Source organism: Pan paniscus, chromosome 6 (assembly GCF_029289425.2).
Source record: "Pan paniscus chromosome 6, NHGRI_mPanPan1-v2.0_pri, whole genome shotgun sequence".
Classification (NCBI taxonomy): Eukaryota; Metazoa; Chordata; class Mammalia; order Primates; family Hominidae; genus Pan; species Pan paniscus.
The window spans coordinates 27109447-27134045 of NC_073255.2; the positions used below are offsets into that span (position 1 = coordinate 27109447).

At 38.6% G+C, this 24599-nt stretch overlaps 1 protein-coding gene across 1 annotated transcript in view; it reads right to left on the minus strand.

The window, feature by feature from the left end:
• RAPGEF5 (Rap guanine nucleotide exchange factor 5) overlaps positions 1 to 24599 on the minus strand; it is a 240850-nt gene that overhangs the window by 124817 nt on the left and 91434 nt on the right. The gene's annotated exons all lie outside the window — the stretch shown is intronic.

Below are 24599 nucleotides of genomic sequence, written 5' to 3' on the forward strand. Positions count from 1 at the left end.
AGCTATGGGCCTGATCTCCCTTGGCTGGGCTAGGTCTGACAGGGTGAGGCCAGAGAGATGGCCGAGGGTAAACTGTGGGCAGGGGTGCTGGTTTGCACACAGATCAGTCTCGGCACACAGAGAAGACTGCCCCAAAGTCTGCCCCCAGCACCTCTGGAAGTTAGCAGAGTCACAGCAAGTCAGCAGCTATTTTTCCTGAGTAGCTCTTCTTTCCCAGGGTGAGAAGGTTCCTAGCACTTAGCAGTTTCCACATGCCCTGGGGATAGGGACTTGCTATGGAGCCTCCCCTTACAAAAGGCAAAGGTCTGGATGGAGCATGTGGCAGGGAAGCCATAGGGTTTAAGTTCTGGCAATATGGGGTGGGGCAGCCAGAAAGGCCTAGAGACCCTGACCCAGCTGAGAAGGGCCCCTGGTCACCACTTCGAATTCACTAGGGCAGAGTGACTGGCATGGTCCATGTGACTCCAACAATCCCTGCATGCCAGGGAAGGAGTGATCCAAAAGTGGGGACTGAAACCAGCCCCAGGAAGCAGCTACATCTTAAACAGACTTTTCATTATGAAAAGAGTTCAAATTGCTGGGCGCGGTGGCTCATGCCTGTAATCCTAGCACTTTGGGAGGCCGAGGCAGGCGGATCATCTGAGGTCAGGAGTTCGAGACCAGCCTGACCAACATGGAGAAACCCCATCTCTACTAAAACTACAAAACTGGCCGGGCATGGTTGCTATTTGGGAGGCTGAGGCAGAAGAATCACTTGAATCCAGGAGGCAGAGGTTGCAGTGAGCCAAGATCACGCCATTGCACTCCAGCCTAGGCAACAAGAGTGAAACTCCGTCTCAAAAAAAAAAAAAAAAAAAAGAAAGAAAGAAAGAAAAAAAAGTTCAAATCAGAAACAACTACAACTACAATATTGCTCAGTGACAGTGGGTAGCAACTTGTAAGGACCACAGAGCCACTGTCAAAAATAAAGAACATAGCATTTCCCCTCTACATTTCAGTGCAGTTAATAATTCTGAAAGCCTCTATACTACCATTTTTGAATATCAATGTAAGTATTTGCGGCTCACAAAAGAAAGCAATCTCATAAGATTGTCAAATAACGAAACTAAGCCAAAATATATTTGGGGATACAAAAGTTTTTTTTGTTTGTTTGTTTTTGTTTTGTTCTTGAGATGGAGTCTTACTCAGCCAGCCAGGCTGGAGTACAGAGGTGCAATCTCAGCTCACTGCAACCACTGTCTCCCGGATTCAAGTGATTCTCCCAAATCAGCCTCCCGAGTAGCTGGGATTACAGGCACCCACCATCATGCCCAGCTAATTTTTGTATTTTAATAGAGACGGGGTTTCACCATGTTGGCCAGGCTGGTCTTAAACGCCTGACCTCAGGTGATCCACCCGTCTCGGCCTCCCAAAGTGCTAGGATTACAGGCATGAGCCACTGTGCTCAGCCAAAAAAAAAATTTTGATAGAGCATTAGTTATCAGCCCAATCTATTTCTTAAGTTTTAATTTTTAATTGACAAATAAGAGTTGTATATATTTATGGGATACAATAGGATGCTTTGATATATGCATACATCGTGGAATGATTTTAGAATGACTATGTATACATTGTCAAGTGATCATATCAAACTAACATATCCATCACCTTCCATATTTATCATTTTTTTACAGTGAAAACATTGAGAATCTATTCTTTTAGTAATTTTGAAATAGATACTACATTATTATTAACTATAGTCACCATGCTGTGCAATCGATATGGAAAAGTTAGTCCTCCTATCTAACTGAAATTTTGTACCCTTTGGTCAACATCTCCCTAGTCCTCTCCTACTGCTACCTGCCAAGCCTGTGGTTACTACCTTTCTACTCTCTACTTCCGTAAGTTCTACTTTCTAAGTTCCACTTTCTAAGATTCCCACATGTAAGTGAGATCATGTAGTATTTCTCTTTCTGTGCCTGGCTTATTTCACTTAGCAAAATGTCCTCCAAGTTTATCCATGTTGTTGCAAATGACATTATTTCCTTCTTTTTCAAGACTGAATAGTATTCTATTGTCTGTGTATATATATACATATATACACATATACGTGTGTGTGTATATACATATATATATACACACACCATATTTTATTCATTCATCTGTTGATGGACACTTCCGTTGATTCCATATCTCAGCAATTGTGAATACCGTAATGCAGAGGTCTTCAACCCCCACGCCACGGACTGGTGCTGATCCATGGCCTGTTAGGAACCAGGCCACACAGCAGGAGGTGAGCGGTGGGTGAGTGAACATTACCGCCTGAGCTCTATCTCCTGTCAGATCAGTAGTGGCATTAGATTCTCACAGGAGTGTGAACCCTATTGTGAACTGCACATGTGATCTAGGTTGCATGCTCCTTGTGAAAATCTAATGCCCAATGATTTGTCACTGTCTCCCATCAGCCCCAGATGGAATCATCTAGTTGCAGGAAAACAAGCTCAGGTCTCCCACTGATTCTACATTATGGTGAGCTGTATAATTATTTCATTATATATTACAATGTAATAACAATAAAGTGCACAATAAATAATGTGCTCGAATCATCCTGAAACCATCCCCCTACCCCAGTCCGTAGAAAAACTGTCTCCCATGAAACAGGTCCCTGGTGCCAAAATGGTAGGAGGCTGCTGCTGAAATTAACATGAGAGTGCAGATATCTCTTCAACATACTAATTTCAATTCTTTTGAATAGATACCTGAAGTAGGATTGCTAGGTCATATGGTAATTACATTTCTAGTTTTTTGAGGAAACTCCATATTGTGGTATGGCTGTACTAATTTACATTTCCACCAGCAAAGTACACGGGTTATCTTTTCTTCATATCCTCGTCAATACTTATCTTTCATCTTTTTGCTAATAGCCATTCTAACAAGTAGCAGGTGATAGCTGACTGTGATTTTAATTTGCATTTCTCTCATGAATAGTAATATTGACCACTTTTTGCAGGAACCTGTTGGCTATTTGTATGTCTTTGACAAATGTCTATTTAAGTTCTTTGGCCATTTTAAAATCAGGTTTTCTTCCTATCATGTTGTTTCAATTCTTTATATATGTTGGCTATTAACACCTTATCAAATGTGTGGTTTATAAATAATTTTTACCACTCTGTGTGTTGTCTCTTCATTCTGTTAATTACTTCCTTTCTTGTGCAGAAGCTTCTTAGTTTGATGTAATCTCATTTGTCTTTTTTCGCTTTTATTGCTTGTGCTTTTGGGGTCATTTCCATAAAAATCATTGCCTAGACCAATGTTATACAGATTTCCCCCTATGTTTTCTTCTAGAAGTGTACAGTGTAAATTCACACATTTAAGTCTTTATTCTATTTTTCATTTGTTTTTGTATATGGTGTGAGATAGGGGGTCCAATTTCATTCTTCTGCTTGAGGATATCCAGTTTCCCAGCACCAATTAAAGACTGCCCATTTTGTATATTTTTCAAGTCCATGTTGAAGGCACTAAGCCATATTTCCTCTCAAATAAATAAAAGCACGTGTATTTTGAATTTCCACATAAACTGACAAAACCACAGGCTACTTCAACTATTTGGCTTTCTTCTTAAAATATCAACATAACGCACTCTTATTCAAGATAGTACTGGAAGTCCATGCCAAGCAATCAGGAAAGAGAAAGAAATAAAAGGCATCCAATTAGGAAAACTGTCTCTCTTCACTGATACGATTCTATACCTAGAAAATCTCAAAGGCTCCTGGGACTGATAAGTGGCTTCAGTAGAGTTTCAGGCTACAAAATTGATGTACATAAAACAGTAGCATTTCTATACACCAATAATGTTCAGGAAGAACGCCAAATCAAGAACACAATCAAATTTACAACAGCCACACAAAAAACAAAATACCTAGGAATACATCTAACTAGAGAGGTGAAAGGTATCTACAAGGACAACTACAGAACACTGCTGAAAGAAATCATAGATGACACACACACACAAAAATGGAAAAACATGGATTGGAAGAATGAATATCGTTAAAATGGCCATACTGCCCAAAGCAATCTACAGATGCAGTGCCATTCCTATCAAGCTACCATTGTCATTTTTCACAGAACTAGAAAAAACTATTCTAAAATTCATATGGAATAAAAAAAGAGCCCAAATAGCCAAAGCAATCCTAAGCAAAAGGAACAAAGCCAGAGGCATCATATTCACTGACTTCAAACTATATTATAAGGCTACAGTTACCAAAACAGCATGGTACTGTTACAAAAATAGACACAAAGACCAATGGAACAGAATAAATAACCTAGAAATAAAGCTGCACACCTACACCCATCTGATCTCTGACAAAATCAACAAAAATAAGCAATGGGGAAAGGACTCCCTATTCAATGAATGGTGCTGGGATAACTGCCTAGCCAATACACAAAAGAATGAAACATACCCCTACCTTTTACCATTTACCAAAACCAACAAGATTGATTAAAGATTTAAATGTAAGACATCAAACTATAAGAATACTAGAAGAAAACCTGGGAAGCACCATTGTGGACATTAACCTTGGCAAAAAAAAAATTATTACTAGGCCTTCAAAAGCAATTGCAGCAAAAACAAAAACTGACAAGTGGGACCTAATTAAACTAAAGAGTTTCTGGACAGCAAAATAAATTATCAACAGAGTGAAGAGACAACCTACAACATGGGGGAAAATATTTGCAAACAGTGCATCTGACAAAGGTCTAATATCCAGAATCTATAAGGAACTTAAACAATTGAACAGGAAAAACAAAACAACCCCATTAAAAAATGGGCAAAATACGTGAACAAACACTTTTCAAAAGAAGACACACAAGCAGCCGATAAACATATGAAGAAATGCTGAACATCACTAATCATCCAAGAAATGTAAATCAAAACTCCAATGAGTTATCGTCTGACACCAGTCAGAATGGCTATTACTAAAAAGTCAAAAGATAACAGATGCTGGCAAGACTGCAGAGAAAAGGGAATGCTTGTACACTGTTGGTGAGAATACAAATTAGTTCAGCCACTGTGGAAAGCAGTTTGAAGACTTCTCAAACAACTTAAAATAGAACTACCATTTGACCCAGCAATCCCATTACTGGGTATATTTCCAAAAGAAAATAAATCATTCTGCCAAAAAGACACATGCACTCATATGTTTACTGCAGCAGTATTCACAATAGCAAAGACATGGTGATGCGGTTTTGCTGCATCCCCACCCAAATCTCATCTTGAATTGTAGCTCCCATAATCCCCTCGTGTCATGGGAGAGACCCAGAAGGAGGTAATTAAATCATGGAGGTGGGTTTTTCATGTGCTGTTGTTTGTGACAGTAAATAAGTCTCAAGAGATCTGATGGTTTTATAAAGGGCAGTTCCCACACACACTCTCTTGCCTGCTGCCATCTAGGACATGCATTTGCTTCTCCTTCACCTTCTGCCATGATTGTGAGGCCTCCCCATTCATGTGGAACTGTGAGTCCATTAATCCTCTTTTTCTTTATAAATTACCCTGTCTAGGGTATTTCTTCATAGCAGTATGAAAATGCACTAATATAAATAAAACCAACCTAGAGACCCATTAATGGTGGACTGGATAAAAAAATATGGTACATACCATGAAATACTATGCAGCCATAAAAATAATGAAATAATGTCCTTTGTAGCAATATGGTTGCAGCTGGAGGCCATTATACTACGTGAATTAACGCAGGAACAGAAAACCAAATACTGCATGTTCTTACTTATAAGTGGGAGCTAAACAATGGGTACTTATGGACAAAAAGATGGCAACAATAGACACTGTAGACTACTGGATGAGGGAAAGAGGGAGGGCAAGGGCCGAAAAACTATTGCGTACCATGCTCAGTACCTGGGTGACGGGATCATGCATACCCCAAACCTTAGCATCACGCAATATACCTAGGTAAAAAACCTGCACGTGTACCCTTTGACTCTAAAATTAAAGTTGAAATTATTTTTTAAAATCATCAAAGTAAAAAGAAACAAAAAACAAAAACCCTGTGCTAGAGTAGGCCCTAGAAAAATTCCCTTAGAGAGGCCTGGATCATTCCAACAAATGTGATCTTTTGATGACACTGTCCATTTGGTTACAAGGCTAACCACGAAATTAGTTGACTCATGGAGGCCTGTTATAAACAAAACATATCAACTTCAACTAACTTGGATTTAGGTGCAAATGCTAAGCTTGAATTCTAAGTCTTGGGTTAGTTTCAGTGATGAAGCTGAGAACTAGAGATGTGAGGTGCCCAGCGTCCAAACTTCCAGACTGGGTGTGTTGCTCTAATACTTGTGAGGCCCAGTGATGGAATCTGCCCCTTCCCTAACTAGACCAGATGGACACACCACTTCCCTGAGGACCACAGGCTGCTAGGACAATGCCCCCAACTCCTCCACTGTCAGCAAGAAGTATTCCCAGCCAGAGATTATTGATAATCTCCTATTTCCTTAATCTTCCTCACTAATCCCCAGCAGGGCAGGGAAGCTTGCTTTCTTAGGCATAAGTGATAAACGTGTGTCTGCTCTGTAAGGCCTCTCACACAGAGGGGAAGAACTTGCACTTAGCTCTACCTCCGGAACTAGGAGGTAGGAAATGAGCCTTGTAAACATGCTAAAACAATACTAAAAATCAAAGTGAAGAAGACTAGAACCTATAAAAGTAAGATGGCAAATTGTATTGGTCATGCTTTGCTCCCTATTGTAGCCAGGGTGGAAGGAAATCGGCAACATTTCTAAATACTACCATCTATTCCTAAGCCTACAAAGACAACCTCAACTGAAATTTCTCACAGTCATTCTTCTACCAGAAAACAATAACAGGATAAGGTGTAAACTTCCTCAACTGATTTTAATAAGTCTTAAAGCAAATGCTTCATTTTTATTTAATGAAAGTTAGCTACTTCTTGGCAAAAGGAGAACCAGACAAGCCCTTGGGACCTGCACACAGTTTACGAGGATATGGCTTAGTTCAGATACACTTAACTGGAGCCAGGCTTAAAGTTATTTATCCTTTTTGTTTTGTTTTGTTTTTTAAGATGGAATCTCACTCTGTCACCCAGGCTGAAGTGCAGTGGTGCGATCTTGGCACACTGCAACCTCAGCGTCCCAGGTTTCAAGCAATTCTCCCACCTCAGCCTCCTGAGTAGCTACAGGCATGCACCATCATGCTTGGCTAATTTTTGTATTTTTTGTGGTAGAGGTGGGGCTTCATTATGTTGGCCAGGCTGGTCTCAAACCCCTGACCTCAAGTGATGTCTCCACCTCGGCTTCCCAAAGTGCTGGGATTATAGGCATGAGCCACTGCACCCCACCTTATCCTTTAAACTAGTGCAAATCCGCTCAAAAAAAAAGAAAAGCCTTGACAAGTTTAGTATAGAAACTTTAGTTAGAATATTTGCTTATTCCTGACTCTCCACCAAACAAAGCTTGGTAATAATTCTCCTTTTATAAAGCTTTTACTGGTAGAGAAACACTGAAAGTTAGGCAATTCTCCAATAAATAAGTTAGTGGCAGAACTATAACATATATGTTTTATTCTATCGTGACTGGTTTCTTAGACCACCAAACACCCTTTATAAAACACCAGCTCATTCCCTAACTCTGCGGGTCATATAGACTTTTGAATGTGATTGTCAAAGTCTGGCATCTGAATCACTGAGGGCTAACGGCTGGTTAAAATTTAGATGTCAGGGCCTCAGTCTATACTTAAATAAAGCCCCATGAGGTACAGCCCAGGAATTAGCACTATTAAAAAGTGCTGCAGGTAACTGCTATGCAAATTAAATTTGACGACCACTGCTTTAGAAAAAATACAATTTTATTTAGTCAAGGGGGGACTTTGATGTGGCTATCAGAAAGGGACTTAGGATTATTTTATAAAGTATCTATCTATCTATGTTTCCTGATCTCCAAACAAAAACACTTAACAATAAAATGTACCACTTAAGCTGAAATTGTACATGCCTTCATTGTACGTGCCTTCATTGACTGCAGGGTGAAAATGTCTATCACTAATCTTATCCCCAAAACAAATCTTAATCACTATATGACAGTATTTAAAATACAGTATTTTTATAACCTATCTGAAAAATGCAAATAGCTAGAACCAGGGCTTGCTTATCTGCTTAAAAAGACAATGTCTGATTTAGAAACTCTCAAGTGTTAAGTATTTTTTATTACATGAGTGAAAAGAATAGTATATAAATTTCACTTTTGTCATAAGCATCACTTATCCTGGTGGAATTCAGCTGAAGCAAATTATGCACTTTGCATCACTTACTATGGAATATTATTTACTTTTCTTCACATACCATGTTCATGTCATTTCCAGTTTTACTGAGAACAGTTCCATTTGCATGTCTGTTTATCCAATTAGACTTTTAATGTGACAAAGGATGGACACTAGCTGGGTCATACGGCCAGGACAAAGATTTCCCTTGATAGCTCTTACTTGTCAATACAAATGACGGAAGAAAATGTCCCCGGGGGGAAAAAAGAAGGCCTTCAGTAGATTTTTACTAGGAAAAAAGTCGATAAAATGAAAAAAGTTTAGGAAGGAAAATAAATGATTAGTAATTATTATTCTCATATTCTTGTGGAATAGACAGCAATGTATAATTGAGAGAAGGGGAGCTTCCTAGTACTTGGTACTTAGGACATGACCTCCAGCATGGTACTCTAGTCATCGACCAAGCCTACCTCTGCATTTTATAAAAGAATGGAAACTGAGGCTGAAAAAAGACAGTGATTAATCAGGGGGAACACACCCAGTGTAGGAGTCAAATTTCCTGGCCGCACCCCTAGAACTGCTAAATTTTGGTAGAAGCCCATGTTTTCCACAGAATTTCATAACTCTATAAGAACAGCATATGGCAAGGATTTTTCTTCTTAAGGAATATTTTAGTATATAAGACACATGATTTTAGCCATTAAAGTTTTCCATTTAATTATGTGATCTCCTAATATTTCCTCAAATATTTTAATATTTCATATTTTAAAACATCTACAGATTGCAAAAGCAATATAATATAAAAATGTTGTACCTTACAGAGCAGTCACAGAATTGTAAATTCTAAAAATAAATCATAGACAATGCCACCCCCCCAGCAACCACTCATGTACCCTCCAATGCAAACCTTTATTTACCCAAATACACAGAATTTGTCAGATACAGGGTTATAAGTGGATGCATGTCCTGTTTAGGGCACCTGGTAATTAGCAAAATGGCCTCTTGGGCCCTGCCTCAGAATGCTGGGTGGCATGTATCACAGATTCATCTGGGAAGCAGCTTCCACTCACCAGGGAACCAAGGACAAAGGAGCTGGCAGGCTTCAGGGGAGTAGCTGCCCAGTCAACAGTGTATTAAGGACAGCCATTAGTTGCCACAATCAGTTAATTAGCTCAACAAATGCAAAACCTAAATCATTAAATAAAGTGGCCCTGATTGCACTGCTGACTTCTGATTTGTTATCACTAACCCAGCAGGGTGAGAATGAGGTAGTTCCACAAAAAACAAAAACCTGTCCACATTGGGAAAATGATATAGGATGGGATTTCATTTTCATGAAAGTTGAGCCCTGCCAGGAAGTTTCATTGACAAAAAAAAAAAAAAAAAAAAAAAAAAGAAGTGGAGGTGCCAGGGAGACCTCTGTGTTTATGCTTTGAAATTCAAATCAATTTAAATATAAATTGCTCTCCCCTTTTGTCATTATGAGAAGGAAATAAAATGTGGGTTTCAGATCTCTGGTGTGTAAATGGTCATTAACTTTCATTTGACCTTGGGTACAGAACTAATACTGGATTTATGCACAGGGTACACTCATTATGCTCATCTAGTTTCCTCACAAAAAACATGTTCCCAGGAGCTGCAATGCTGGAAGCTGCTTCTTAGCTCTCAACTAGAAAACTTGATTCTCTCTTTAATGCCTCTCCCCCGCCTTACACCCACCTCTCTGCTCAATGTCTCAGGAAACTGTTTCTCCAGGCTTAGCAATGTGTATAAAACATGTGCAAGAAGAAGTAGGACACTGAAGAGCTTAAAATCATTGTCCTGGACCACGCAAGACCAGACAGTAACCTGCTCTGGGCAACGTCACCTTACTGGCACCATCAGTGTTCAGTTCTTCTTCCCAGGATCAAATTCCCTACAATAGGAACAAGCTTCCACTTACAGCAATTCAATTAGCTTTGTCTACTAAGTGTTACACAGCTTGACTGAAGTGCCCCAAGTATTTTTGAAAACCAAGACCTCAAAAACCTTGGATTCTGGAGTATGCGCTGCTGTAGTTATAATTATTCACCTTCTTGGCAAATCTGTTTCATTTACTATCTTAATGGGCATGACCATATTGAAGGATTAAAAAGAAAATCATCTTGCCTTGCTTTCTGATTTTCTTAATTCTAAACAATTCTCAGGGTTAAAGGAATCTAACTTCTTATGCTCACTACTCTCAGATCTCCTGCTCATCAGGAGAAATCTGTGAAAAGGGCTATTTTCTTTTATAGTATGCCATTGAAGGGTTATTTATCATTTCGACTTAATAGCTCTAATTACAAAAGATAGTGTCATGGGACTTTTTTTAAAGGCAATTTTCTTTGTATCCCAGTGGGAGAGTTAGAAAAAATTTATAAAGCATCTGCTGAATGCATTTTCAATTATTCCTGGGCTTTACCAGTGCTATTACTTTCTTGATTGTAAGAATTTTACATTTTCAAATATGCTTTAACTTCACAATGCATTAAGAATTACTGTTTTAAGATTCTTATGATGGTTTTATCTCACTTAAAAAAAAAAAAGAAAGATACAACCCATCAAACATTGAATTGATCACTGCTCAACAAGAACATGCACCGGTGGAGACAGGATGTGAATATACAAAATTTGTCAGCAAGCAGGGACAGAAGAACGATCTCTGGAAATGTTAGAACAAGGAGTTATTATAGCACTGGAAAAGGAGACAGATTTTACAAACTTCAACAATCAGCATGGTGTTAGGCAAAGCTCTCTCTTTTGGGGAAAACATCCTAGGAATCATCAATCAATTAGGAAGACAAGAATGTTGTGTTGATTATTTTAGGGGAAAACACATGACACTTCTTTCCTCTTGGCTGACAAATGCTAAATAACACATTCAGCGGGGTTATCAGACAATTGGTGTTGGCCCGTGCTGACCACAAATGAGAGTGATGGGCGCTGCCGGACACAGTATCGAGGATGTGGCAAAAGAAAAGAAAAGGACAGAAACAAACCATCTGGAAAAATCAATTCTGAGAGGATCCTGGTCCATCCTTGGAGAGGCTATGAAAGTCTTGGGAAATGTACGTGGTTGAAAATATCACCAAAAAATAAGCATAAACTTTTAATTACTTAAATACGGCCAACAGACTCCTCTTATAATGTAGCATTTTTTAGCATAAATACTCTTTATTAGAACACTCAGCAATTAGATGGAAAGAAGATCAAAAGGAGAGCATTCAAAATAATATCTCTATAGCTTTTTAAGATAACTTAAATTTCTTCCAAAAAAATTGAACACATATTATCAGAAAGGTAAAGGAAATTTGAGATGGCAATAATTATATTAAGCAAGTCAGCCTGTGTTTGCTGGCCCTAATTTTATTACTAACATCCATTCTAAAATCCCATTTGTCATGCATTCTCCTAAATATTAGCTATGTATTTACCAAAGGATCAAGGTAAAGTCTAATATGGTGCTACGTTAAAAGAAGAACCTGTCAACTAAAAATAAAAAGTAAAAATTTATAAGACCATAAAAGCAGAAGCTATTCCACAGGTATAAAGGTTATTTTTTTCTTCTACACATGGAAAAGGGAAAGCCTTATTTATACTGTTAAAAATATTCTATCATCAATTTCATTTCTTGTGACAAAGCAATATGAATATCTTGTCTTTGGAATATTCTGCTCCAAAGTAGAATATGCCTTTTCGCTGGTGTCCAGTTTCAAACCTCACAAATGCCTCGCATGGTGAGTCCTGCTAACATGTGACTGCTCCCAATATTACATACATATACTTGAAAAGGGGGCTTAAAACCTCTAAGTTTTCCAAAATCGTGTTACTGGTGATGTGATTGTTACTCACAGTAGATCTGGAAAGCTGGGACTTTAGACAAAGGGTAATCAAAAGAAAAAAAAAAAAAAGGCCAGTCGTGGTGGCTTACACCTGTAATCCCAGCGCTTTGGGAGGACGAGGCGGGCGGATCACCTGAGGTGGGATGTTTGAGACCAGCCTGACCAAGGTGGAGAAACCCCATCTCTACTGAAAAAAAAAAAAATTAGCCAGGTGTGGTGACACATGCCTGTAATCCCAGTTACTTGGGAGGCTGAGGCAGGAGAATCGCTTGAATTCAGGAGGCAGTGAGCTGAGATTGCGCCATTGCACTCCAGCCTGGGTGACAAGAGCAAAACTCCGTCTCAAAAAAAAAAAAAAAAAAAAAAATCAAACCCCTCAGATTGTCTCATAGAGCAGTCCTCAACCTTTCTGGCACCAAGGACCAGTTTCATGGAAGACAATTTTTCCATGGACTTGGAGAGGAAGGGGGAGATGGGATGGTTTTGGGATAAAATTGTTCCACCTCAGATCATCAGGCACTAGATTATCATAAGGAGCACGCAACCTAGATCCCTTGCATGTGCAGTTCACAACAGGGGTCGCGCACCTGTGAAAATCGAATGCTGCCACTGATCTGACAGGTGGTGGAACTCAGCGGGTAATGCTGGCTTGCTGCCACTCACCTCCTACTGTGCAGCCCAGTTCCCAATATGCCACGGACAGGCACCAATCCATGGCCCAGGGATTGGGGACCCCGAGTCTAACAGGTCCACCTTGATTACCAGATCCTGGGGTTTCCTACTTGAATGTTTTACCTGGAGTTCACTCTCATGGCAAATAAGAGTTACCAGGTTGTTGAAACCATATGCCCACCCCAAATGCCTATTTAAGCTTGAATATAGGATTATAAGGTCATATAGGATACATTCTTTGAACATAGGAATCAAAGATGTATCCTATATGATCTTAGAAAAAACAATTTAACGTAAAACATTGGCTTCTCTCTTATCCGTTCTAGCCTCTTAAAAATAATAATGTTTTTAAAAGCTAAACACAATAAGCTAGCTGGGCACCATGGCTCACATCTGTAATCCCAGCACTTTGAGAGGTCGAGGCGGGAGGACTGCTTGAGCCCAGGAGCTTGAGACCAGCCTGGGCAACATAGCAAGACCCCATTTCTACCAAAAAAAATTAAAAATTATCTGGGCATGCGCCCCGTCCGGGGGGGGGGGGCAGCCCCCGCCCGGCCAGCCGCCCCGTCCGGGAGGGAGGCGGGGGGCAGCCCCCGCCCGGCCAGCCGCCCCGTCCCAGAGGTGGGGGGCGCCTCTGCCCGGCCGGCTCTTCTGGGAAGTGAGGAGCCCCTCTGCCCGGCTGCCACCCTGTCTGGGAGGTATACCCAACAGCTCATTGAGAAGGGGCCATGATGACGATGGCGGTTTTGTCGAATAGAAAAGGGGGAAATGTGGGGAAAAGATAGAGAAATCAGATTGTTGCTGTGTCTGTGTAGAAAGAAGTAGACATAGGAGACTCCATTTTGTTCTGTACTAAGAAAAATTCTTCTGCCTTGGGATGCTGTTGATCTATGACCTTACCCCCAACCCTGTGCTCTCTGAAACATGTGCTGTGTCCACTCAGGGTTAAATGGATTAAGGGCGGTGCAAGATGTGCTTTGTTAAACAGATGCTTGAAGGCAGCATGCTCGTTAAGAGTCATCACCACTCCCTAATCTCAAGTACCCAGGGACACAAACACTGCGGAAGGCCGCAGGGTCCTCTGCCTAGGAAAACCAGAGGCCTTTGTTCACTTGTTTATCTGCTGACCTTCCCTCCACTATTGTCCTATGACCCTGCCAAATCCCCCTCTGCGAGAAACACCCAAGAATGATCAATTAAAAAAAAAAAAAAAAATCTGGGTATGGTGGCACATGACTGTAGTCCCAGTGACTTGGGAGGCTGAGGTGGGAGGATCACCTGACTCTGGGAGGTAAAGATTGCAGTGAGCCATGACCACACCACTGCACCCCAGCCTGGGTGACAGAATGAGACTGTCTCAAAACAAAACCAAAAGCAAAACCAAAAACACAATAGGCTAAACCATTTTATACACTTTGATATATCATATATATTGTAATATCTTAGTAAAATATTTTGGTACATGAAGAATACTTTATTTAACCTGAATTCCTGGCTGGTTTATCCTAGAAAGAGGGAAAAAATGTTATTACCCACAACTTGAAGAGTTTATGAGTTTTCAATTCATTCCTTTCAATTTCCAGGAACAAAAGCAGAATAAGAATGCCTTTTCACAAGTTACATATTTACTCTCATTATCTTGAAAATTACTAACCGAGAGTGGGAGTGTGGCTGGAAATGCCAGAGACCAGGTGTTGGAAAACCTGAGTTTGCATTCTGCCTGCAGACTTTCTAGCCTGTGTGAGTCTCAGGGTGGCACCTCCTCTCTAAATCTTGTGATTGAGACAGTGCAAACAATTCCTTCTGGGGTGATCACATTACTCTTGCCTGCCCAGCAGCCATTCTCCCCTCTACTGGTGTTCTTTGTAGAGCCATGTATTTTGCTTGTGCGGGGTTGACTTGACCTGTCTACTTCCCCCTGCCATTCTCCTGCTGCTCCAGAGGTGGGCACTTCATCCTTCCAACAAGATCGCTTAGCAAAGCTTCTTTTGGGGCTATCAGGACAATCCCTCGCTGAGACTGTTAAACTCTACAGAGTCCTTGAGGCAAAAAATTCCCTTTTTGGTTTTCAGTTAGTTTTTCTGTCACATGCACCTAAAATAATCCTGAATAAAATAGTCCCAAGGTTGTGACTGAGGTGAATGAATGTAAAAAGTGAAAACATTGTTAGAATAGGATTTTTAAATATTAGAGCTGGAAGGAATCACTGAGGTTACCAGATTTTACGCCAGCCCCTGCAAGATACAAATTGAAATCACAAAGCTAAGGTCGCAAAGACATGTAATGGCAAAAATAAAACAGAGCCTGGAGGTCCTTCTTTCCTTTTCAAACTTTAAAATCCCAGATACTTTAGTTTTAAAACACTTAACTAGCTATGGGCTAAGGACAGAGAGTGAAATTTAAACACTGCCAAGGAGATTTACCACTATGAGATTTCCGGCTTTCCAGAAATAGAAGCCCACCATGGCACAAATTTCATATGATCTAAAGATAATGAGAGCTAAAAGTGCTTTGGATTCCCTGGAAAAGGGAAGTAACACATCTCCCAAGACACTAATGAGCCAACATTAGCAGGAGAATAAGCAATCCAACAACGAGAAAGAAGTGCAAGGATATCTGTGCAAATTTCTGCAAATCTTATGAAGCCTTAAAATGCTATTCACATCCACTAAGGTTCGCTCTTAGGGTAGAAAACTGTTCAAAGGCACATCCTAATGGCCTTTTAGAAAATTACAACAAATGGATTTTTTACTAAGCTACAGCCTTTAATTATTTATAAAACCTACATTGATTGGCAGTTACTTTTATTTCTGTTTGTACAGTGGGCTGAAACCAAAAATTTTTTACATTAATGCTCATTTTAATAACCTCTTGCAGTTAGACATAAATCTGGCAGGACCACTTGTGCCCTAATTAACAGTTTTACTACTAGACATAAGATAGTAGGGTAATCAATTCCTTCTGTCAAGCTCCAGATGTGCCAGCTATCATTTTAAATACTTTTTTATTTGATGTATATTAGCTTATTTTTCTTCTCCTTTAAAAAATGTTCAATAGTTTTAAAAATAAGAAGCATACATAGAAAACACCATTCTGCTGCTGGAACTCTACTTAATTAAGGCCATGCTTAATGGTTCTGCGTTTGATCATCTCCTAAAATCACAATAAGAAGTTTACCCTTCTCTGACAGTCACTGACTCATTAATGCATTCTATTTATGAAACATATGCTATGGTTTTAAAACAGCAGGGGCCATACTTGTCCTTGCTCACTATTGTATCCTGTGTCTTACACTGCATTCAGCTTATAGTTTGTGCCCAGCTAGGGTTTGATAAAGGAACGAATGAATACAATACCTATGACTTAGGCTCTTTTGTACCTTGCCATTGTTCCTTTACATCCACACTCAATGCCAACTCAAGCATTGAGAATGCACAGTGAATCAGTCAGGTATCTCTAATATTTCCATATTTGAATTCTTTGAATATAGTAATATATATGTTGTTGGTTATTTTTACCCCTAGATTGTTTCCCAAATGTATTGTAGTTCAGGGTGGGGAGGGGTTGTAAGAAAGAAATGTCTTTGTTTTTTCCTAATACAATCTTCTTCATTTATATTGCTCTTCTAATCAGAAAACATTATATTTAATTAAAGTCAGGGGCAAAATAAGAATGACAACTATCATTGATATTATTCAAACTTATACTGCAAGGCTCTAATGAAATATTATAATATGGGGAAAAAGGAATTATATGCATTGGTAAACATAGACAAAACAGTCATCACTGACAGATGATGAATTTGTCCATGTGGAAAATCCAAGGTAATTTTTAAGGAAGCTATTAGAACTCATTGGAGTTAAACAATTTTAAGGGACACAAAATCAAAAAGTCTCATACAACAAAAAAAGAGCCAACTAGAAGAGATAATAGATGTAGGTACAGATAAACTGATTCTGAAGTTTTTATGGAGAGAGAAAAAACTGAGAATAGTCAACACAAGATTGAAAGCGAAGAACAAAGTTGGAAGGCAGACACTACCCAATTTCAATACTTAACGTAAAGGTACAGCAATCAAGACAGTGTGGTATTGTTGAAAGAATAGACAAATAGACCAGGTACGGTGGCTCACGCCTGTAATCCCAGCACTTTGGGAGGCCGAGGCAGGCAAATCACCTGAGGTTGGGAGTTCGAGACCAGCCTGACCAACATGGAGAAACCCTGTCTCTACTAAAAATACAAAATTAGCTGGGCATGGTGGCACCTGCATGCCTGCAATCCCAGCTACTCAGGAGGCTGAGGCAGGAGACTCACTTGAACCAGGGAGGCAGAGGTTGTGGTGAGCCAAGATCGCGCCATTGCACTCCAGCCTGGGCAACAAGAGCGAAACTCCGTCTCAAAAAAAAAAAAAAAAAAAAAAAGAATAGACAAATAGATCAATGGAACAGAATAGAGAGCCCAGAAATAGACCCAAATATAGTCAATTGATCTTTGACAAGGAGCAAAGGCAATATAATGGGGAAAAGACTGTCATTTCAACAAGTGGTTCAGAAACAACTGGATATCCACATGCAAAAGATAAAATAAAATAAAAATAGAACCTAGACACAGACATTACACCCTTGAAAATGAACTCAAAATGGGCCCCAGACCTACATGTAAAATGTGAAATTATAAAACTCCTAGACTATACATAGGAGAAAATCTAGATGACCTTAGATTTGGTGATGACTTTGTAAATATAACACCGAAGGCATGACTCATGTGAGAAAAAATTGATAAGCTAGACCTCATTAAAATAAAAACATTTCTGTTTTGCAAAGACACTTAAGAAAATAAAAAGGCAAGCTATGGAGAGAAAATATTTTACAAAAGACATATCTGATAAAGAACTGTTATCCAAAATATACAAAGAACTCAAACTCAACAATAAGAAAATAAACATACCAATTAAAAAATGAGCAAAAGACCTGAACACATACCTCAATGAAGAAGACATACAATAAGCACATGAAAAGATGCTCAACATCATATGTCATTAGGGAATTGTGAATGAAAACAAAGAGCTATCACTACACATCTATTAAAATGGCCTATTAGAATGGCCAAAATCTAGAACACTGACTACATCAAATGCTGGTGAGGATGTGGAGCAAGAGGACCTCTCAATTATGCTGGTAAGAATGCAAAATAGTATAGCCACTTTGGAAGACAACTTGGTAGTTTCTAATAAAATTTAACATACTCTTAACACATGATCTAGCAATCAAACTCCTTGGTACTTACCCAAAAGAGATGAAAATTTACATTCACACAAAAATCTGCATATCCAAAGCTTTATTCATAATTGCCAAAACTTGAAAACAACCAAGATGTCTTTCAGTAAGTAAATGGATAAACTGGTTCATCCAGACAATGGAATATTATGCAGCACTAAAAACCAAGGAGCTCTGAAACCATGAAAAGATTCTGAATGCATATTACTAAGTGAAAGAAGCCAGTCTGAAAAGGCTACGTATTGTACGATTCCAACCATATGACATTATGGAAAAGACAACAACTACGGAGAGAGTAAAAAGATTAATGGTTGTCTCGAACTCCTGACCTCGTGATCCACCCACCTTGGCCTCCCAAAGCGCTAGGATTACAGGCGTGAGCCACCATGCCCAGCCCAACATGGTGAAACCCCGTCTACTAAAAATACAAAAATTACCCAGGTGTGGTGGCAGGTGCCTGTAATCCCAGCTACTTGGGAGGCTGAGGCAGGAGAATCGCTTGAAATCGGAAGGCAGAGGTTGCAGTGAGTGGAGATCGTGCCACTGCACTCACTTCAGCCTGGGCAACAAGAGCAAAAACTCCGCCTCAAAAAAAAAAATTAATGGTTGTAGTGGGTTAGAGGAACATAGAGTTGAATAAGTGGAGCACATAGGATTTTTTAGGGCAGTAAAACTACTCTGTATGACACTATAATGGTGGATACATGTCATTATACATTTCTCCAAACCCATAGAATGTACAACATCAAGAGTGAGCCCTAAACTATGGACTTCGGGTGATAACCACATGTCAATGGAGGTTCCGTTACTGTAAAAAACATAACATTCCAAACCAGAGTGGGATGCTGATAGTGGAGAGACTGTACATGTGTGGGGCAGGAGGTATAAAGCAACTCTCTGCACTTTGTATTCAATTTTGCTATGAACCTAAAACTGCTCTAAAAAATAAAGTCTCTCAAAAAAAAAAGAGAAATTTCATTAAAGAAAAAGACTGAGGAACCATCACACAATGCAGAGATTAGGACCAGTAAAAAAAAAAAAAAAAGATATTACAAAAAATAGTTCATTTACAACAGTAATCAAAACTACAAGGTACCTAAAAATACATCAAACAAAAACGTCGACTTGTACCGGGAAAGATACCCTATATTCACTGATAGAAACACATTATCTCAAAAATACCTGATTTATATAATAATCTATAAGGTAAATACACATTAAAAAAATCCCTATAGAGACTTTCATGGAACTTGACAAATTAAAACTTTGAAGAGAACAAGAAAAGTAAGAAGAGACTTGCCTTACCCACCCAATGCCCCACTCTCCCCTGAAGTCTTATTATAAAGCATTGGTAATTAAAACAGGATAGTGTAGGCGCAAGGAAAGGTAAATAGATCAGTGGAACACAGAGACCAGAAATAAATCCAAGCATAGCATATATATAAACTTCATATATAATGGAGTAAGCATTATAGATCAGTGAGCAAAGAATTCAATGAATGCTAATAGGGTAACTGGCTTAACATAAGGAAAACATTTTGATTTCCACATCACACCATATACATAAAATTAATTCCAGAGGACTTAAAGTCCTAAACATGAAAAACAAAACCTTAACGCTGTCCACAGCTAGCTATTCCACATTTAGTAATTTATTATGAGGAAATAATTGGAAAAGGGCACAAAGAGATATGTACAAAAATATACATTCAGGTTCTTCTATTATTATTCACAATGGAAAAAAAACTAAAAACCTAAATGTACAACCGAGAATTAAACTGCTAGTATATACAATTAATAAAAATGATGTAAAACTATATTACTGATATAAAATTTAGGCTGGGTGCAGGAAGCCAAGGTGAGAGGATCACCACGCACCTTGAGCTCAGGAGTTTAAGACCAGCCTGAACAACAAAGCAAAACCCCTCTCTACCAAAAATAAAAAAATAAAAAAAATTAGGTAGGTGTGGTGGCACATGCCTGCATGTAGCCCCAGCTACTCAGGAAGTTGAAGTAGGAAGACTGCTTGAGCCTGGGAGGTCAAAGCTGCAGTGAGCTGTGAGCTGTGACTGCACCACTGCACTCCGGCCTAGGCAACAGAGTGAGACCCTGTCTCAAAAATAATAACAATAATATTAATCCTATAAAAATGGATTTTACATATAGCTACAGTAATCAATATTGTAGTATTGATGGATACCAATGGAATCTGTTCAATGGAACAGAACAAAGAACTCAGAAATACTCCCATACAAATATGCCCACATGACTTTTGACAAAGGTGCAAAAGGAAAGATGGTCTTTCCAACAAATGGTGCTGAGGTGACTGAACATTCATAGGCCAAAAAAAAAAAGAGAAACTTGATCTAAGTCTCATACCTTGTATCAAAACTAACTCAAAAGTGATCATGGACTTAAATGTAAAACATAAAACTAAAACTTTTAGGGGAAGAAAAGGCATAGAAAATAATTGGACTCTAGACCTAGGTAAATAGTTCTTTGATTTAACCCCAAAGCATTAAAAGACTCATTAAAAATTAATAAATTGGACTTTATCAAAATTAAAACCCTTTGATCTGTGAAAGACTCGTTGAGAGGATGAAAAAGACAAGCTACAGACTAGAAGAAAATATTTGCCAACCAGTCCTTATCAACAAACAAAGGACTACTACCTAGAATACAAAAAGAACTCTCAAAACTCAACAATAAAAAACAAAAAAAAAGCAATTCAATTAAAAAATGGGCAAAAGGCATCAACAAACAATTCACCAAAAACAACATTCAGATGGCAAATAAGCACTTGAGAAGATCAACATTATCAGCCATCAGGGAAATGCAAATAAAAATGACGAAAAGGTATCACTAAACGCCTATCAGAATGGCTAAAATTAAAAATAATAATAATAATGATACCAAATGCTGGCAAGGACGCAGGGAATCTGAGAGAATTTGGAGCACTTACACATGGCTAGTGAGAATGCAAAAATGGCACAGCTACTGTGAAAGATAGTTTAGCTGTTTCTCAAAAAACTAAACATAAACATAGAACACAGCAATTGTACTCCTGAGTATTTATTCCAGAGAAATGAAGATAGGCTCACATATACAAAAAACCCTAAATAGGAATGTTTGTAGTAGCTTCATTCAAAATAGCCAAAGAACTGGAAACAACCCAGATGTCCTTCAATTGGTGGATGGTTGAAAGTATTATGGTACATTCATGCCACAGAACACTATTCAGCAATGAAAAAGAAAGCACTCAGCCTGAGCAACGTAGTGAGACCTTGTCTCTACAAAAAATAAACAAAATTAGCTAGGTGTAGTGGTGTGCATCTGTAGTCCCAGCCACTCAGGAGACTGAGGTGGGAAGATTGCTTTAGACTTCCTTGGTCAAGGCTGTAGTGAGCCGGTATCGTGCCACTGCACTGCAGCCTGGGTGACAGAGTGAGACCCTGTCTCAAAACAAACAAACAAACAAACAAACAAAAACAAGGAAAAAGCTATTGATATATCCAACAACCTGAATGAAGCTTCAGAAAATCATGCCATGTGAAAAGAGCCCATTTCAATAGGTTACATACTGTCTGATTCTATTTATATAATATTTTTGAAATGACAGAAATAGAGAACAGATTAGTGATTGCCAGGAATTAAGAAGAGAAAAGAGGTAGTGGAAAGTCAGTGTAGCTATAAAGGAGCAACATGAGGGATCGCTGTGTTGATGAAAATGTTAATGTTCTGGTTGTGATACTGTACTGTAGTTTTGCAAAATGTTATCATTGGGGGAACTTGCATAAAAGATACTCTGGATCTGTCTGTATTATTTATTACAATTGTGTGCAAATCTACAGTTATCTCAAAAGAGCACATATAAGATGATCCTTTTATTAAATCAGCAGCATATTAATATATAATATCTGCCTATTAATTTTAAAAATTTGGTGGCTGGGTGTGGTGGCTTACGCCTATAATCCCAGCAGTTTGGGAGACAGAGACGGGTGGATCACCTGAGGTCAAGAGTTCAAAACCAACCTGGCCAACATGGCGAAACACTGTCTCTACTAAAAATACAAAAATTAGCCGGGTGTGGTGGTACATGCCTGTATTCCCAGCTATTGGGGAGGCTGAAGCAGGAGAATTGTTTGAACCTGGGAGGCAGAGGTTGCAGTGAGCCGAAATTGCGCCACTGCACTCCATTCTGGGCGACAGAGCAAGACTCCATCTCAAAAAAACAAAAAACAAAAAACAAAAAAAAAGAAAAAGAAAAAAGAAAAAAATAATTGGAAATAGCCAAAATACAAAGAATTAAAATTAAAATTAAAAATTAAAAAATGTTTGGAAATAAAATGAGTATTAGTGGTTAGATTGGTGAGATGATATATAACTTTCAAATTTCTTCTTCATACATTCCTGTATTATAAAAGTTTTTTTCAATGAGCATGCTCTACTATGATAGCAAGAAAAAATAAAGTTATTTTTATCATGAAAAAGAGAATACATGCTACTGTATACAATTTTATTCACTGGAAAAACTACTATATTAATTCTCCCAAACATCATTTTAAAAGCTGTTTAATATTCCAATGCACTGATCTATCAATTTTATTATTTCCTTATCATAAGGAATTAAGGATTGTTTCTACTTTCTGTTAAAAAAAATGCAACAGATATTCTTCTATCTTAATCTTTACATGCATCTCTGATTATGTCCTATAGCCAGACCTCCAGTCATATAAACCTATTGGATTATAGAGTTACCGGAATATACTGAACAACTGCTTTCCTGAAAAACTATGAATTTATGTCCCCATCATTAGTACAAGTGTATGAGATCACTTTACTCTGTCCCTGAGAAGTTGCCAAAATTGTATTCACATTCCAAACTCCATTGATCAAATAAGTAAGGAAAACAGACATGCTAATATCATACAGTGACATCACAACATAATAAAATTGACTTCATACCAGTCTTTGACATTATGCAATCTAACAAGTGTGGGTCTTGCTTGCTCATCTTCATCTCCCTCCACCTCCAGAAAGTTGAAACTTCTTCATCTGACATTGCAAAGCTACCTCTCTCAGCCTCATTCACTTGCCTCCTTGCAGTCTCTCAAACCCATCTGGCATAATGTGTCCACCCAAATACTCTGTGGATAGCCACAGGACTCACTCCCTCACCAACTTCAGGTCTTGGCTCAAAAATCTCTAAATCAGAGGCTTTCCAATCCCACTCCGTGTAAATCAGCCACCCCTTCTCCAGCCTCCCTATCTGTATTTACTTGCTCTTTCTCTGGCAATGACATGCTATAACTTTTTTATTACTTCTCTACTTTATTCTGAAATTTTAAAAAACCAAATCCTATCCTTCAAGACACTGTCATCCCAACTTGTACGGACTGTACATTTGTCTCTTTATCATGACGAGAATCAAGATCAGCTCCAGCAAAATTTATTTCCAGGCCCTCCCTCCTACAATCTTTTTTTTAGAGTTACTTTTTTGATAAATAATAATTGTACATATTTGTATGGTACATGATATTTTAATACATGCAAATATTGTATAATAATCAAATCAGGGTAGTTGGGATATCCATCACCTCAAACATATATCATTTGTATTGAGAACATTTCAAATCTTCTTTTCTCGCTATTTTGCAATATAAAATAAATTATTGATAACTATAGCCACGATACTGTGCTATTGAACAGTAGAGAATTCACTCCATCTAACTATACTTTTGTACCCATTAACCAACTCTTCATCGCTCCTACCCTTGCCAGCCTCTAGCAACCATCATTCTACTCTCTATCTCAATGAGATCAACTTTTCTCGCTGCCACATATGAGTGAAAACATGCAGTATTTGTCTTTCTGTGCTAGCTTATTTCACTTAACATAATGTCCTCCAGGCTTATCCATGATGCTACAAATGACAGGCTTTATTCCTTTTCGTGGCTGAATAATATTTCATTGTGTATATGTGCCAAATTTTCTTTATCCATTTATCTATTGATACATACTTGATTCCACATCTTGCCTATTGTGAACAGTGCTGCAATAAATATGGGAGTGCAGATATCTCTTTGATACACTGATTTCCATGGGATTGCTGAATCCTATGGTAGTTCTATTTTGACATTTTTGAAGAACCTCCATACTGTTTCCCACAGTGGCTGTACTAATTTACATTCCCACCGACAGTGTATGAGAGTTTCCCTTTTTCCACATTCTTGCCAGCATCTATTATTTTTTGTGTTTTTGATAACAGCCATTCTAGCTGGGATGAGGAGAAATCTCAATGTGATTTTGATTTGCATTTCCCTCCTGCAATCTTTATTGATGTCCTTTCTCTACACTGGCCTCCACCTCTGCAAATATAATGCTGTTCACTGGGGAGCCTTATTCATGCTGCCCTCTGTTCAATACCCAAGATTGCTATTCCTTGCATCCTCCTCCCCACTACCTTTATAGCTTCCAGTCTCTATGTCCTCAACATCTGCCAAACCAACAAAGAAAGTAATA